This window comes from Pleurodeles waltl, chromosome 5 (assembly GCF_031143425.1).
Source record: "Pleurodeles waltl isolate 20211129_DDA chromosome 5, aPleWal1.hap1.20221129, whole genome shotgun sequence".
NCBI lineage: Eukaryota > Metazoa > Chordata > Amphibia > Caudata > Salamandridae > Pleurodeles > Pleurodeles waltl.
This window is the reverse complement of record NC_090444.1, coordinates 1471209373-1471225227: the sequence shown is the minus strand read 5'-3', so window position 1 is coordinate 1471225227 and position 15855 is coordinate 1471209373.

Genomic DNA, 15855 nt, shown 5'->3' with positions numbered 1-15855 from the left:
ACCAGGACTCTCAATTGAATGACGGCCTTGTCTAAGTTTGTTGTCTGGTGACCATGGTGAACCCTGTCTGTCATCCCTGATGCAACTGTCTGTTGTTCTCCATGTTGCATCTGTCACTGTAAACAATAATTCCTATAGCTACTACTGGCTAAATGGGCAATTGGTGTTGATGGAAGCAATGTCGCAGATGACGGATGCCTCTGTCAATTACAGACTTCCTGTCCTCTGTAGGAAAGTACCATCTTGCCTCGCTTGTTACCCCCATTTTTACTGTATATATGTTTGTTTTTGCCTGTGTCACTGTGATCCTGCTAGCCAGGACCCAAGTGTTCATAAAGTGTGCTCTGTATGTGTTCCTTGTGTGGTGCCTAACTGTATCTTTGAGGCTCTGCTAACCAGAACCTCAGTGTTTATGCTCTCTCTGCTTTTAAAATTGTCACTGCAGGCTAGTGGCCAATTTTACCACTTCTGATTGGCACACTGGAACACCCGTATAATTCCCTAGTATATGGTACCTAGGTACCCAGGGTATTGGGGTTCCGGGAGATCCCTATGGGCTGCAGCATTTCTTTTGCCACCCAGGGGGAGCTCAGACAATTCTTACACAGGACTGCCATTGCAGCCTGAGTGAAATAACGTCCAAGTTATTTCACAGCCATTTTACACTGCACTTAAGTAACTTATAAGTCACCTATATGTCTAACCCTCACTTAGTGAAGGTGAGGTGCAAAGTTACTTAGTGTGAGGGCACCCTGGCACTAGCCAAGGTGCCCCCACATTGTTCAGAGCGTCCCCAGACTGTGTGAGTGCGGGGACACCATTACACGCGTGCACTACATATAGGTCAATACCTATGTGTAGCTTCACCATGGTAACTCCGAACATGGCCATGTAACATGTCTAGGATCATGGAATTGTCACCCCAATACCATTCTGGTATTGGGGGGACAATTCCATGCATCCCCGGGTCTCCAGCATAGAGCCTGGGTACTGCCAAACTAACTTTCCGGGGTTTTCTCTGCAGCTACCGCTGCTGCCAACCCTCAGACAGGGTTCTGTCCCCCTGGGGCCTGGGCAGCCCAGTCCCAGGAAGGCAGAACAAAGGATTTCCTCTGAGAGAGGGTGTTACACCCTCTCTCTTTGGAAATAGTTGTGAAGGGCCTGGGAGGAGTAGCCTCTCCTGGCCTCTGGAAATGCTTTGAAGGGCACAGATGGTGCCCTCCTTGCATGGGCCAGTCTACACCGGTTCAGGGATCCCCCCAGCCCTGCTCTGGCGCAAAACTGGACAAAGGAAAGGGGAGTGACCATTCCCCTGACCAGCACCTCCCAGGGGAGGTGCCCAGAGCTCCTCCAGTGTGTCTCAGACCTCTGCCATCTTGGATGCAGAGGTGTGAGGGCACAATGAACACCTCTGAGTGGCCAGTGCCAGCAGGTCACGTTAGAGGCTCCTCCTGATAGGTGCTTACCTTTCTCTGTAGCCAATCCTCCTCTGAGGGCTATTTAGGGTCTCTCCCGTGGGTATCTCACCAGATAATGTATACAAGAGCTCACCAGAGTTCCTCTGCACTTCCCTCTTCGACTTCTGCCAAGGATCAACCGCTGACTGCTCCAGGACGCCTGCAAAACCACAACAAAGTAGCAAGAAGACTACCAGCAACATTGTAGCGCCTCATCCTGCCGACTTTCTCGACTGTTTCCTGGTGGTGCATGCTCTGAGGGCTGTCTGCCTTCACCCTGCACTGGAAGCCAAGAAGAAATCTCCAGTGGGTCGACAGAATCTTCCCCCTGCCAAAGCAGGCACCAAACTTCTGCATCACGGCCCTCTGGGTCCCCTCTCATCTTGACGAGCGTGGTCCCTGGAACACAGGAGCTGGGTCCAAGTGTCCCCGTCAGTCCAGTGGCCCTTCTGTCCAAATTTGGTGGAGGTAAGTCCTTGCCTCCCCACGCCAGATAGTAATCCTGTGTACTGCGTGAACTGCAGCTTCTAGGGCCTCTGTGCACTTTTGCAAGACTTCCTTCATGCACAGCCTAGCCCAGGTCCCCAGCACTCCGTCCTGCATTGCCCAACTCGCTCAGTTGGACTCCGACTTCGTGGGACTCCCTTTTGTGGTGCTGAGTTGACAGTCATGCTCAGATCTTCTGAATGCCTGTTCAGGTGCTTCTGTGGGTGCTGCCTGCTTCTGCAAGGCTCTCTGTGTTGCTGAGTGCCCCCTCTCTCTCCTCCTCCAAGGGGCGACCTCCTGGTCTTTCCTGGGCCCTGGCAGCACCCAAAACCTTCAACCACAACTCTTGCAGCTAGCAAGGCCTGTTTGCGGTCTTTCTGCGTGGAAACAACTCTGCATCCTCCAGCACGCCGTGGGACATCTTCTGACCAAAGGAGAAGATCCTGGCACCCTCTGTTGTTGCAGAATCTTTGGCTTCTTCCACCCGGAGGCAGCCCTTTTGCACCTTCGTCCGGGGTTTAGTGGGTTCCTGCCCCCCCTGGACACTTGTGTGACTCTTGGACCTGGTCCCCTTCCTTTGCAGGTCCTCAGGTCCAGGAATCCGTCTTCAGTGCTTTGCAGTCAGTTGTTGTCCTTGCAGAATCCCCTATCTCGACTTTACTGTCTTTCTTGGGTAGTAGGGTAACTTTACTCCTACTTTTCAGGGTCTTGGGGTGGGGTATCTTGGATACCCTTAGTGTTTTCTTACACCCCCAGCGACCCTCTACACACTGCACTAGGCCTGGGGTCCATTCGTGGTTCGCATTCCACTTTTGGAGTACATGGTTTGTGTTGCCCCTTGGCCTATTTTATCCTATTGCATTCTATTGTGTTCTACAGTGTTTACACTACTTTTCTAACTGTTTACTTACCTGATTTTGGTTGTGTGTTTATATTTTGTGTATATTACTTACCTCCTAAGGGAGTATATCCTCTGAGATACTTTTGGCATATTGTCACAAAAATAAAGTACCTTTATTTTTAGTAACTCTGAGTATTGTGTTTTCTTGTGATATAGTGCTAAGCGATATAAGTGGTATAGTAGGAGCTTTGCATGTCTCCTAGTTCAGCCTAAGCTGCTCTGCTATAGCTACCTCTATCAGCCTAAACTGCTAGAATACCTCTAATCTACTAATAAGGGATAACTGGACCTGGCACAAGGTGTAAGTACCACAAGGTACCCACTATAAGCCAGGCCAGCCTCCTACCTCCTCCATATTATGAGGCATTCTCTATAGCGACAACAAATATTTTGACTTGCAAAACAACATGGTGGATGAGTGGCTCATACATCATGGTAGTCTGTCAATGATGCACATACACTTTCCCATCATTGGTGAAAGGGGTGCATGCATCATATTAGTCTGTGGGCAGTTACGTAAATTTCCTTTAGTGAAAATGACCCTGGATGTCCACTTCTTGGTCCAGGGAACAAGGTGGAGCAGATCCGGTCCTTCAGGACTGCTCTCAGGTAACAGACAGCAGGGTTGGTCTTCTTCTGTGACTCTGCAGGTCCAGAAAGTGTTCTGATTTGGTGCCTTGGGGTGCAACATTTATGCCTGGCACTAGCTAGTTGCTGGGAGTGACACTTGGACACTCCCTAACTAATGGGGTAAAAGTTCAAGGGGGCATCCTTACTCACTTTTTCAGAAGTTCCAGTTTGTCTTACTGCAAACAGACCCAAAATGCCATGTTTCAGAGCATTTCTATAGATGGCAAAGGTCTTCGGCCACACTGAACTTGGGTTCTCAGAGTTGCGGTTGTGCAGGGGATCCACTATGGTAATCACTACTGTACTCCCACATCTAACACTAATACAATTTGAAGCAATGCCTGTGCCAACAATAAACTAGGAGACAAGCATCTTGTAGGACAAAAGCAGAGTACTACAGTAACAAGACAGGGGATACACAATGATTTTTCTAGCATCAACTTCTCTCCCTTTTAAGGATTTGCCTCTGTGGTGTCAAAAAGAATGCCTGCAGCTGTTGCAGGCTCCCCTTAGTCCTTGGCATTGACATCCTTATTTTAGCTTTATGCCCATAGCCTGTGACCTCAAATACACGTTTTATTCATTTTGTTCCTTTTAATATTTTTTGGCACAGATAGCTTTTCAGCTTGTTGTTTTCATATTTTACTCAGTTGCCATTTTTGAGAAGGCACAGTTGTTTGTGTTGCACACTTTATCAAAACCTTTGCGCGCATTTCGCTCTGTGCCCTGCTCGGTACACGGTACTCTAATGAAGACTGCCGCTCCAGGAGTTAGGAGACAACTCTCTACCATAGATATATTATCACATCAGGCCTGTTCTTAGAACACTGTTTTATTTGTTATATAAACACCATGCCGGCCTAAGGAGGGCAGAGGGCATTCCAGTCATGGCCTTTGGGAATGTACAACATTCAATTGACAGCTTAGCTGATCCTGGCACTGACTCTTCGGCCAACTGGAAGAACTGCAAGCAGACAAGAGGCAGACCCTTGCCCGTCTTTCAGATATGGGGTCGGGCTCCTTCCATAGAATGAGATAGTCAGAAGGGCTAGGACCTCTATTCTCTCAGGTTTTAGACATTAGGGAGTAGGTAGGATTCATTAGGTTTTGTAATCATACCAGGAAGGTGGGATTATTTATTTTCTTTACTTTGATGGTAACCCTAATCACTGTATTATGCTCCACCTGCCTAATTATCGCAGCCATTTTTTCATAACCAAAGGCAATCACTTCAATAAATATATTGAAACCTATTTTGCATCTCCTCAATTGCCTTGGCAGTTGTGAGACTTTGTGTAACTGAGAGAAAGGGTACAATGTGTTCACCACGGCTTTCCTGAGGATTTAGAGTGTCATATCTTTAGGCTGCCACAAATCACCTTTACTTTCTAGTCTTGGTTAAGGTGCTGCAAGCTAGCTGACAAAGTCATGCTGACAGCTTCCAGATGGTGTGGGACCGACTCACTCACCCACACTTGGTGGTGCTGCCACCCTAACATACGTAGTATTATCTCTGAGGAAAGAGTTCTATGGCACAGCCATCATCCTGAAGATTCTGCAGATCTCAGAGGACTTATCCTGGTACATTCAGGTCAGGCATTGTTTAGTTATTTAGCTCCTAGAAGGAATTTCACACCTCATTTATGGATGAGCACAGGCTGGGACGTGGCAGAGACGCATTTACTCTACCTAAATATTTATTAAACATCATACTTCACCACTGAACTGGATTTTTAATAACTGTTTAAAATAGTGGTTTCATTATTTTTCTAGCGTAGTCTTTCCCATTTTATCAGTATTGGCATTATAATTTGCCTTCAGTGTTTCTACATAGGACAACTAAGATACGAGAGCATTGACACTGAAGGAGGATAGTAAACTTAATTTTCTACCTGTCCTACTTTAAAATATCATGCAGCTTGCCTTATGGGCTTCAAGGCCTACATAGATGTGACTTACTAATATTTAAATGTTAAAGCAGGAGGGGTCTACCCAATTTACCCTACTAGACCTGGGTAGGAACAAACCAATGTCGAAAAGCACGGACAAATAGTAGGAAAGGATAAAGGGGGTCATTCTAACCCTGGTGGTAAAAACCGCCAGGGCGAATGACCGCGGTAGCACCGTCAACAGGCTGGCGGTGCACCGCTGGGCATTCTGACTGCGGCGGTTCAGCCGCGGCCAGAAACGGAAAGTTGGCGGTGTACCGCCGACTTTCCGCTGCCCTTGAGAATCCTCCATGGCGGCGGAGCGCGCTCCGCCGCCATGGGGATTCTGACACCCCCTACCGCCATCCTGTTCCTGGCGGGTCTCCCGCCAGGAACAGGATGGCGGTAGGGGGTGCCGCGGGGCCCCTGGGGGCCCCTGCAGTGCCCATGCTAATGGCATGGGCACTGCAGGGGCCCCCGTAAGAGGGCCCCAAAAGGAATTTCAGTGTCTGCCTAGCAGACACTGAAATTCGCGACGGGTGCTACTGCACCCATCGCACTCCAGCAACTCCGCCGGCTCCATTCGGAGCCGGCTTCATCGTTGCTGGGTCTTTCCCGCTGTGCTGGCGGGCGGCCTTTTGGCGGTCGCCCGCCAGCACAGCGGGAAAGCCAGAATGGCCGCCGCGGTCTTGTGACCGCGTTGCGGTCATTTGGCGGTAACCGCATGGCGGGCGGCGACTGCCGCCCGCCGCGGTTAGAATCACCGCCAAAGTCTCTCGTTCACTTTCAATGAGACCATAAATCTATCATTGAGGACACAATTTAATTGTTTAAAATTCACTTATTTTTTCATTCCCAACTGGTAAGACGCTTTTTTCATTCACAGGACAAAATTCACATATATGGTGTAAACGATAAATATTACAAACAAACATATTCAACAAAATACATAAATCAATAATTCAGTAGTCCTTATAAATTATTGGTCCAACATTCCTCTCCTCCTTTATTTTCCATGAAACCAAGCGGTACTTGTAAGGAAATGGCTCGTTGTTGCAGTTACCCCCCACTTTTTGCCTGATACTGATCCTGACTTGACTGAGAAGTGTGCTGGAACCCTGCTAACCAGGCCCCAGCACCAGTGTTCTTTCACCTAAAATGTACCATTGTTTCCACAATTGGCACACCCCTGGCACACAGATTAGTCCCTTGTAAAAGGTACCAGTGGTACCAAGGGCCCTGTGACCAGGGAAGGTCCCTAAGGGCTGCAGCATATGTTGTGCCACCCTCAGGGACCCCTCACCTAACACATGCACACTGCCATTGCAGATTGTTTGTGTTGGTGGGGAGAAAAAGGCAAAGTCAACATGGCATCCCCCTCAGGATGCCATGCACACAAAATGCTGCCTGTGGCATAGGTAAGTCACCCCTTTAGCAGGCCTTACAGCCCTAAGGCAGGGTGCACTATACCACAGGTGAGGGCATAGCTACATGAGCAATATGCCCCTACAGTGTCTAAGTCTATTCTTAGACATTGTAAGTACAGTGTGGCCATATTAAGTATATGGTCTGGGTGTTTGTCAAAAACGAACTCCACAGCTCCATAATGGCTACACTGAATACTGGGAAGTTTGGTATCAAACTTCTCAGAATAATAAACCCACACTGATGCTAGTATTGGATTTATTAAAAAATACACACAGAGGGCATCTTAGAGATGCCCCCTGTATTTTACCCAATTGTTCAGTGCAGGACTGACTGGTCTGTGCCAGCCTGCTGCTGAGAGACAAGTTTCTGACCCCATGTGGTGAGGGCCTTTCTGCTCTCTGAGGACAGAAACAAAAGCCTGCTCTGGGTGGAGGTGCTTCACACCTTCTCCCCCTGCAGGAACTGTAACACCTAGCAGTGAGCCTCAAAGGCTCAGGCTTCGTGTTACAATGCCCCAGGGCACTCCAGCTAGTGGAGATGCCCGCCCCCTGGACACAGCCCCCACTTTTGGCGGCAAGTCCAGGGGAGATAATGAGAAAAACAAGGAGGGGTCACCCACCAGTCAGGACAGCCCCTAAGGTGTCCTGAGCTGAGGTGACCCCTGCCTTTAGAAATCCTCCATCTTGATTTTGGAGGATTCCCCCAATAGGAATAGGAATGTGCCCCCCTCCCCTCAGGGAGGAGGCACAAAGAGGGTGTTGCCACCCTCAAGGAAAGTAGCCATTGGCTACTGCCCTCCCAGACCTAAACACACCCCTAAAGTCAGTATTTAGGGGCTCCCCAGAACCTAGGAAGAGAGATTCCTGCAACCTGAAGACGAAGAAGGACTGCTGACCTGAAGTCCTGCACAGAAGACGGAGACACCAACTGCTTTGGCCCCAGCCCTACCGGCCTGTCTCCCCACTTCAAGAAAAACTGCAACAGCGACGCGTCCCCCAGGGTCCAGCAACCTCTGAAGCCTCAGAGGACTACCCTGCATCTAAAAGGACCAAGAACTCCCGAGGACAGCGGCCCTGTTCCACAAAGACTGAAACTTGCAACAAAGAAACAACTTTTAAAGGACTACACGTTGCCCACCGGAAGCGTGAGACTTTCCACTCTGCACCCGACGCCCCCGGCTCGACCTGCGGAGAAACAACACTACAGGGAGGACTCGGCGACTGAGAGCCTGTGAGTAGCCAGAGTTGATCCCCCTGAGCCCCCACAGCGACGCCTGCAGAGGGAATCCAGAGGCTCCCCCTGACCGCGACTGCCTGCTTCAAAGAACCCGATGCCTGGGAAACCCACTGCACCCGCAGCCCCCAGGACCTGAAGGATCCGACCTCCAGTGCAGGAGCGACCCCCAGGTGGCACTCTCCCTTGCCCAGGTGGTGACTACCCCGAGGAGCCCCCCCCCCTTGCCTGCCTGCATCGCTGAAGAGACCCCTGGGTCTCCCATTGAAACCTATTGCAAACCCGACGCCTGTTTGCACTCTGCACCTGGCCGCCCCTGTGCCGCTGATGGTGTACCTTTTGTGCTGACTTGTGTCCCCCCCGGTGCCCTACAAAACCCCCCTGGTCTGCCCTCTGAAGTCGCGGGTACTTACCTGCTGGCAGACTGGAACCGGGGCACCCCCTTCTCCATTGAAGCCTATGCGTGTTGGGCACCACTTTGACCTCTGCACCTGACCGGCCCTGAGCTACTGGTGTGGTAACTTTGGGGTTGCCCTGAACCCCCAACGGTGGGCTACCTAGGACCCAACTTTGAACCCTGTAGGTGCTTTACTTACCTGCAAAACTAACCAATACTTACCTCCCCCAGGAACTGTTGAATTTTGCACAGTGTCCAATTTTAAAATAGCTTATTGCCATTTTTGCCAAAACTGTACATGCTATTGTGATGATTCAAAGTTCCTAAGATACCTGAGTGAAATACCTTAAATTTAAAGTATTGTTTGTAAATCTTGAACCTGTGGTTCTTAAAATAAACTAAGAAAATATTTTTTTCTATATAAAAACCTATTGGCCTGGAATTGTCTTTGAGTGTGTGGTCCTCATTTATTGCCTGTGTGTGTACAACAAATGCTTAACACTACCCTCTGATGAGCCTACTGCTCGGCCACACTACCACAAAATAGAGCATTGGAATTATCTCTTTTTGCCACTATCTAACCTCTAAGGGCAACCCCTGGACTATGTGCATGCTATTTCTTACTTTGAAATAGTACATACAGAGCCAACTTTCTACAGTACTCAATTAAAACTAAACTGAGAATCCGCATTGAAGAGATGGTTGTCTACTCAGTCCCGATCCTAGAATGTCTTTATCCTTTCCTTCTATTTGTCCGTGCTTTTCGACATTACTAATATTTAAAAGCAAGGGTTTTGATCTGTCAAAAAAGGCTATTTTGACAGGTCATACTGCACGTTTTACACTGCAGCAGGAAGTATACACAAGTGGGCCTTATTGCCATGTTTACACTGCCACTGTGATGGAAGGTACAATACGTGCTGTATTTCACCAGTGGCATTTAAATGCCAGTCTCTGTGTACACTGTGTACACTATATACTACAGGCGCTGACCGGAAAGGAGGGATGCCTCGACTGCAGACATTGATGCCTCCCCTATATCCTCCTGGGCCACCGCCTGGACTTGGACTCTGCGTCTGCGACGCGGTTGTGCTGCTGGCTCTGGATGTCTCACTGTGTGGCTGGGGCCAGGTGTTGTGTTTCCTTTCTCCATGTCCTGTACTTCTTCTGGAGGGGACTGTGGTGGTGTCGTGCTGGGCCCTGTAATAGCTGCTGCAGCCTCCTGCACTGCCTGTGGCCTGCTGTCTTCACCCTGGATGGTGTGGCTGGTGGGGGTGTCTTGTGGGAGACCTGTGGGACATAGGGAACACACTGTCAGTCTATTACATCTGTTGTATGCCTCATAATAAACATTTGCCTATATGCTGACTACTGTACTACATTGCCCATAATGCACCATTCTGGTGGTTGCTAGTCTGGAATGGAGCTAGTCTGTTTGTGCATGATGCTGTGTACTGGGAGAGTGTGGATATAGCATTTGTAGGTGTACATGCATATTTCATGGTACTCACTTTTGGATGTCCCTTGCGCTGGCGTGTCCAATGCTCCCATTCCTGACACAGCCTCAGGCTCCAGTGTCTGCTTCACCAATTCCTCCATGGCTGTGGGTGGTGGGATGGTGGATGGGCCTCCTCCTGTGCCCCTCATTTCCCTGAGGTGCTCTGCCACCCTCTCCTTTGTCCTGGAGCGCAAGTCGTACCACCTTTTTTTTATTTCATCAAGGGTTTGGTGGCTCACCCCAATGGCATTGATCCTCTCCTGGATTTGCAGCCAGATCCTCCTCTTCTCAGTGTCTGGGACACTCAGGGCTGCCTTGCAAAAAAGCTGGTCATGGTGCTGGCAGCATTCTTCTGTCAGTACCTCAAATTCTTTTTCTGAGAACTTTAGTTTCCTTTTTCTTCCTGCACTGCCTGTGTCTTCCATGGTAGCAGCAGTTCCTTTCTCCAGGTCGTTGCACAGCAGTTTGAAAAGGGTGTGGTCCTCCCTCCTCCCAGGTGTATTTGATGACTTCCTGGTTCTGATGTCATCAGCAAGAGCCAGGAAGTTTTTTTCCAACTGTTTTGCTGCACCTGCATGCATCTTGTGGGCCAGTCGCAAATTGCGACACCTGACTCGCAAATTGCAAGTTCGCTTTTAGCGAGGTCGCAAAAAACGACCTCGCTAACAGTGGACTCGCAATCTTCGGTGCAACATCATTTGCGAGCCGCAATTTGATGTCGTTTTTTTTCATGGATCCCATTTTGCGAGTCGGAAATTGCGATTCGCATTGACTCGCAATCTCCGACTCGCAAAATTATTCCTACCTACATCTGGCCCTAAGTCCCTTGTAAAAGGTACTAATGGTATCAAGGGCTCTGTGACCAGGGATGGTCCCTAAGGGCTGCAGCATGCATTGTGTCACCCTAAGGGACTTTTCACCAAGCAAATGCACACTGCCATTTCAGATTGTGTGTGCTAGTGGGGAGAAAAGGGGAAAGTCGTGATACCAGTGAGATAAGCTGCCTAATATGACCACAACAACGTCTACTACATACTGCACTCGCTTCGGCCAAGGTATGTATCCTCAGACACTGGCGTACGGCTAATGTTCCTCTTCATGGTGAATGGATTGCTACTATGTACCAGGCGGCCACGCACGAGAAGCTCACTTACAGTCTCCAGGACAAGCTAGATGTTTTCCTTCAGACGTGGGCACCTTTCCTATCTGCGCCGGGGGATTAGCGGATGTATGTCGGCACTGAGATTAATGATACCGGTCACTGAGGCACACACCGGGAGCCTACACATCCACACACCGGGCTATCACCATACCTTTTCATTTGATGCTGATGACACCCTATCTTGCGCTCCCGTTTGAGCCAAGCAATGGTCCGCTGCGGATAAGATGTGCTCATCTACTAACCACTCACAGGGCTCTCATCTTCTCCAATACCTCTCACCCCCCCCTCAGAATCAGTTACTTCCACATATATACTCCCCGCAGGACACACTGTTGTAATTTAGTAGCGATTAGATTAAGCATTAGCAGAAGACATCTTGTATTTAGCAACTATTGTGAACATTTCACGGAATCCATTTTGTATTCATGGCAGCCATTATCGCTGCCACATGCTGCCATGTGCTCGCCATGTGCTCTGTCCTACCTTCCTGTTAACTACTCTTGAAAATCTGTCTAGTGACAAGCTATATTTAGCATCTCCTACTTTTGCACATGCCCAGTAAGATCTGCAGCTGTTAGTAATTAGTAACAGGCAGTAATGTGTCAACTAGTCCTTGAAAACTGTTAGCCCCTCCTACCTGTCGACTGTGCATTTCCATATGACCTTATATTTATATAAGTCTTGCTTCTATAATTGTACCACCTTCTTTTAGCCCCTGCGTGGGTATAAAAGGACCATGCTCTCTTAGTTCAGTGTGCTACTTCAAACATTACCGAAGGGTGCTGTTTGAACTGTAGTACCACCTCATGAGGTTTAATAAACTTTGTCTTTTATTTCAGTTTCTGTGCCAACTTCTTCCTATATGGTCTGAGGACTTTGTGCAGAGAAAGGCGAACCCCTTGCACTAGTAGGCCTTGCTGAGGCTCACTTTGACAAATTGGCACCCAAACAGGGACTCATCGGCGACTTGGAAGCACGACGGATTGGTCGCGACGAAGGATTGGGATCTCGCTGCAGACGATTAATGCCTCAGGAGACCCGAGTCTTGGCAACCACGGCATTTTTCCCTTCTTTCTGATTTGACCATCCAGGTGGCGCCGGTCCTCGACTGAGATCCTTTTTGTTCATTCGTCATGCAGTGACCATTTGGTCGATTTTAGTACTTGGCAGTTGGAACCTGGACGCCCTGTGATTGGTAAGAGACGTTTTACGGCACTTGCTGTGGGTTTTGATGCCTTTGTTTCACCACTTACTGTGGCTCTCGTGTTTTGGGTGACTAGTCAATTTGTGTCCTTTGAATTGATATATAAATTGCAATTTATATAGGCAGGTAATGAGGAGAATTTTCTCCAATTTAATTTTGATTTGAACAGCACCTTAAGTGCTACTTTGATTATAATACTGCATATTCTGCACTATTTTGGCATGCCTGTTTTTAGCGCACTTCGTAGAATGTTTTGCTTTTGTAATGGTACCAATTTGAGACTGGAAGAATCGCCCAATAGAGATATGTATGTTAAACATGGTCTTTCTTCTATAATGTACAGCACATTATGTAATAAATACACTCGTGTGGATCCCGAGTTACGTTGGCCTATGCAGGGGTCATTTGATTTGCGAAAGATTGAGTATGTGGAACAATGTATGTGTTATCGAAGGTCTAGGCAAGATATGTTTGACTGTGTACGAATGTGGGAGAAAGAAGTGCGTGGACGAATGAAGCGTGAGCAAGCCTTGCTTGAAAAAGAGCAGCGGAAGAATGTATATGTGAAAGCATTGGAAATGAGAAAGAAAGAAATAAACGATTTAAAGGAAATAGATGAGAAAGAACGTAAATTACAGGTAACTGGCCAATACACTGTTCTGCAACCTCTCTAACCTATCCTTAATAAACCGCACAATGATTTTTTGTTATTAGATCGCCCTCCATCTCCGTATGTCATTCCTTCTGCCCCTCATGAGTTAGCTGAGGTCTCCGGTATGGAGCAACAGAAAATACGAGACAGTCGCTCTATGTTGCCTACTGACCGTGTGTCTATTGCTCGTAAAACAATTTGTAGCGTTTTCTCTGCTTCTGAACTATGAGACAACATGAAAGGGTGGACGGAAAAGGAGCAGCTATATTTTACTGAGGCATTTGGCACAGAAGTTATTGAACTATTTCGGAAATATTCTGATGAGTTAGAGCCTGATGATGTAGCAGCTGATCGTAAGCAAATGCGTGATGGTCTTTTTGTTTTCTCCCAGGTGGCTGATGCAGTCAGGCGTTTGGTGAAATTATGTGTTGCGGCAGACCGTTTGCGAGAGGAGAAAAGGGCCGTGGACGTAGTTGCATGGACATCTCAGAACGGCGGGGTGCAAGCTTCCATCTTCGGAACAGATAAGACTATGATAGTTCACGCGAAACCAATGCGGGAGGCCACGCCTTTGTATGTTCCTCCTAAAGGATCGGGTACAAGTGATGATAAAACTTCTGTTGATGCTAAGGGTTATTTTATTTATAATTGGGTGTATACTCCTTGGAATAGGGCAGATTTAATGGTACTTAAAACAGCACTACCTGACCCGCGGAAAAATCCAGCCGCCTTTTATGAGGAAGTTGAGTGAGCAATTAGTTCTTGTACTATGACTTTGGCTGACACTGATTTATTTTTCGGATTGATATTACCGCCAGATATGTGGAGAACTGTTCATAAAGTTAATGATCGTGTAGTTTTTGGGGCGTCATGGAAAGAATTAGAACAGATGGACGGGGATAGGGAACATGAGAAAAAGCTGTATCAGTTGATTCTAGATCTTCCCGCAGCCATTTAAGTTAAGTTAAAAACGGTTATTCACCCTAAAAAGATAGATTGGACTGTTTTAGCGTCTTGTAAGCAAAAGGCAGATGAATCGATCTCTGATTTCTTTGCACGCTTTGAAGAAGCATTTCATGATTTTAGCGGCCAGTTATTGTCAGATGAAACAGGGAGACATTTGTTCGTCGATAAATATGTTGCAAATCTGTTACCAGGAATAGGTAGTCGTCTAAAAGCTACTGAAAGTTCATGGACTACCTCTACTCTGGTTTCTCTTTTGACTATGGCTCAGTATTATGAACGTCAGGAATTAGAAGCAAAAGGTAGCGAGGATAAAAAGATTAAAGAATTAAAGACAAAGGTTATGTTGGCTCAAGCTTATGGTCCGCCTTTTAGAGGTAGTGATAGAGGTGGACGTGGATCTTATGATTCTTCTTACACTCGTTCCAATTTGTCTGTTGATCAGTGTGCGTATTGTAAGAAATGTGGGCATTGGGCTGCTGATTGTCCAGCACTACGTGTTCAGCAGTGTTCACGTGGTCGGGGACAAATGAGAAATCGCTCAGGATATTCAGGGCCTAGAAGAAGCACGAATGATCATGCTAGGGTTGATGCTAATGTACGAGGGCAGGATGGGTTTAACACTCTTGATAGACAGAACCAATACCAGATGGCTAACTATGTGCAGCCTGATTTCCAAGATTCTGCTTAGGCATAGGATTGCCTAGGATGGGGTAAGGAATCAGTTGAAGTTCCAGTAGATCAGAGGGGTCCCTATGTTACAGCACATGTTTTGGGTTCTACTGATCAGTTTCTGGTTGATACAGGAGCTACTCGTAGTGCCTTGTCTAAACAATTGATTCCAAGGGCTCCCCTGTCTGGCTTAACCATTACATCGATAGGTTTCGATGGAACACCTTCCCCTAGCCCATTGTCACAACCACTTGCAATCCATGTTGATCAATTTACTGCTCCATGTCCGTTTTTGCTTTCTCCAAATACACCAGACAATATTGTGGGTCTTGATATGCTCAAGTATTTCAGGGCTACAATACGATGCTCTCCTGAAGAGGTGCGTGTTATTTTGAATGATAATCATCCTGTGATGGAAAGAGTTTGTCTTGTTAAAGAGGATATTGCATTAGCTTCACTCCCTAGTACTTTGTGGGCTACTTCAGATACTGATGTGGGACAAATGATTATTCCACTGGTACATATTAGTGTCAAGGAGGGAGCTGTATTGCCACATTTGCCTCAATACAAAATTTCACAGGAGGGCGAAGAAGCACTCACACGAATTGTGCATGATCTTATTGCAGTTGGAGTTGTTGAGGAAGTTCCGTATAATGTTTGTAACAGTCCGATTCTTCCTATTCTGAAAAAGGATACTGATACTAGGATTTACCGATTCATTATTGATTTACGAGAAGTGAATAAGATTGTGGTACCACAATATCCTGTGGTATCTGACATCACAACACTTCTTACTTTGGTTCCCCCGACAGCAACTACGTTCTCTGTGATAGACTTGAAGAATGCTTTCTTTTCGATCCCTATTCATCCTGACAGACGATATTTGTTTGGTTTAACTTTGAATAAACGATCATATAGATTTTGCAGAGTTCATCAAGGCTATGCTGAGAGTCCTAGTATTTATAGTCAAGTGTTAAAACGACAACTTGATTCTTTTGTTTTGCCTGAAGGTGTGGCTCTCATACAATATGTCGATGATATTTTTTTGGCAGCTGATACCCCTGAGCAATGTAAAAAGTGCACTTTGTCCTTACTTTCTTTTCTTGCTTCACACCATCATAAAGTGTCACGAAAGAAATTGCAATATTGTAGACAAAAGGTAACCTATTTCGGTCACCTTTTGTCTAAGGAGGGCCGTGCACTTACATCAGATCGTATTCAAGCAATTTTAGACACACCAGTAC